The following is a 2,797-nucleotide window of genomic DNA, read 5'->3' as shown; positions in this document are numbered from 1 at the left end:
AAGAGTACGAGTTAAGTCTGCCCACGTATTTACTGCTGTCAACCTTTGTAACATCTGAAACCAAGGAACCACATCACCATCAAAATGCATCGCTGCAATCTCAACCCGAGAAGCATCTGGTGTGTTATGATAATTGAAGAATTTTTCTGCCTTGAAGATCCATCCAAGCACCGAAGAATTACCATCAAAATGAGGAAACTCGAGAGAAATATCTTTCACAGGTAATACCACATTCATCGTAGACTCTTCATGATGCTGAGTGTCATTGTTTTTAACCAACAAACGATCCAAGGTGGCTTGGATCTGATCAAATCGAGCTTGATTTTCAGTTTCTTTTTTAGCATTATATTCGCGTTGCTGACGATCTCGCAATTCAAAACGCTCCAACAATCGCTGAATCTCACTACCTTGGGTTTTCAATTCAGCTTGAATTTCCTTCAACCTGGTGTTCTCAGCCATGAAGAGCAATGAAAGCACCAATGAAACAGAGTATAACAGCAGAGAAAATCAAAGAAACAAGATGAAACAACAGAGAAAATCAATTGCAACTCTGGAACAATGTAGCTACAATTTTTAAGAACAATAACACCACAAATCATACAACTTCGAACATTCCTCAAGACTCACGAACAGTGCTTCCCAATCTGAGTCTACCTGAACGGAGATAAGATCCAGAAGAAATGAGCAATGGAGGAAGGAGAAAACCAGAGAAAGAATGACAGAATATTCAGAGAGAAATTTCATACCATCAACATGCTTTCCTCCACGATCATAATCCTTCAAATACACGTTCTCCTTACGCTCACGTGTGCTTCTCCTAACGGTTTCCTTATTTTCCGGTTCTTGTGCCACGCGTCCTGAAGGATCATCTAGTAATTTTGATGTCAATTTCCCTTCTTGCCCTTTTATGCATGTTACAAATACTATAATAAAACCTCCGCCACACAGATATGACAACTCATGTGTTACATTCCTTCCTAATAAGAACCATCAGTTAATACATGACAGCATGACAAAAATTTCAGTAACCAGCAAAGCGTCATCGAACACCAGTTCTATATATATATATATATATATATATATATATATATATATAATGTTGAGCCAAGACAGGAAAAATACATCTACAACCTCAAGCTAAACAACCTACAATACAAGCACAAAAATGATAGCCATTGTTGCTTCTTATTGTGTTGTTCCAAATGAAGAAACACCCGAGACTCGTTTATGGTTATCAGATAATGACCAAGTGGTGCGTTCGGGTCACACACCCACTATCTATATTTACAAAGCAAAGCACAGCAACAACACCACTGAGAGAATTAGGAACTCACTTGGCAACATTTTAGTGCCCTACTATCCATTAGCTGGCAGGTTGAGCCTAGCAGAAAGTGGTCGAATGGAATTGGATTGCAGTGCAAAGGGAGTCACATTTCTTGAAGCTGAAACCACAAAATCAATGAGTGATTATGGAGACTTTTCACCTTCTGAATCCATCAAGGAACTCGTTCCAAAGATTGATTACGTACACTGCTCAACCTATAGAGGAGCTTCCTTTGTTGTTTGTGCAATTGACAAGGTTCCATGGTGGTGAAGGCTTTGCCATTGGAGTGGCTTACTCTCATCTTTTGTCTGATGGGCTTGGTGGCATTCAGTTCATCAATTCATGGGCAAAGGTGGCTCGAGGGGAGACACTAGAGCCTCATGAAATGCCGTTTTTGGACAGAACAGTGCTCAAATTCCAACGCTCACCTTCATCGCCACGCTTTGATCACCCAGAGTTGAAGCCTCTTCCGCTGAAGCTAGGAAGCTCTGACAACGCTGCTGAGAAATAGAAGAAGACAAGTGTTGTGTTATTGAAGCTAACAGCGAAACAAGTGGAGAAGCTGAAGAAGAAGGCCAATGAGCAACCCGTGAAAGAAGGGTCGAGATATTATAGCAGATTTGAAGCTATCACTGCTCATATATGGAGATGTGCATCAAAGGCTCGTGAACTTGATGAGAAGCAACCAACTCTGGTTTGGTTCAATGCGGATATTCGCACTAGGCTAATTCCTCCTCTTCCTAGGAACTATTTCGGGAATGCTTTGGCGGCAACAGTGACACCAAAATGTTACGTTGGAGAAATCATGGGAAAGCCATTGAGTTATGCTGCCGAAAAAGTAAGAGAAGCAATTGAAATGCTTTCAAATGAGTACATAAGGTCACAACAAGAGATGGTGTTAGGGCAGGAAGAGTTAGATTGCATAAAGGCATTCTTCATGGGACAAGGAGAACGTAGCCTTGCTCCTTTTCAAGGGAACCCTAATATTCATGTAACAAGCTGGATGAGCATGCCAGTTTATGAAGCAGATTTTGGGTGGGGAAAGCCTATATATTTTGGTTTAGCGTATGTGGTTTCACATGATAGGGCACTTATTCTTCTGAGCCCAGAGGGCGATGGTTCTGTTATTGTGTCCATGCACTTTCAGATAGCACATATGCAACTTTTCAAGAAATTCTTCTACGAACATATATGAAATGTTCTCATCCATCATCAGAACTATCTTCAGCTTTGTTGTGGCAGGTTTTATATATTTGTAATATGAAACTTCTTATGTTTGATGATTTTCCTATATGTTGTTGATTTTACTTTTGCTCACTCTTGTAAGGTGTATCTGCGTGTGGAAAGGACTAGTATTTAGTGGTATATGTCATAATAATCAATGCTTAATTGCTTATTTAGTACTCAATGAGTATAGTTTTAAGCTTTTTTTTTCTTCTATAAATTAGTAAATAGATAAAAGATGATAGTAAT

At 39.6% G+C, this 2,797-nt stretch overlaps 1 pseudogene; it reads left to right on the top strand.

Annotated features, from left to right (window-relative positions):
* Positions 1-1,127: 1,127 nt before the first annotated feature.
* LOC109792581 (hydroxycinnamoyl-CoA:piscidic acid hydroxycinnamoyltransferase pseudogene) lies at positions 1,128-2,583 on the top strand (annotated as a pseudogene).
* The last annotated feature ends 214 nt before the right edge of the window (positions 2,584-2,797 follow it).

Source organism: Cajanus cajan, chromosome 2 (assembly GCF_000230855.2).
Source record: "Cajanus cajan strain Asha chromosome 2, NIPB_CcT2T_4, whole genome shotgun sequence".
Classification (NCBI taxonomy): domain Eukaryota; kingdom Viridiplantae; phylum Streptophyta; class Magnoliopsida; order Fabales; family Fabaceae; genus Cajanus; species Cajanus cajan.
Note: the sequence above shows the minus strand (reverse complement) of the source record. Positions and strands in the feature narration are given on the sequence as shown.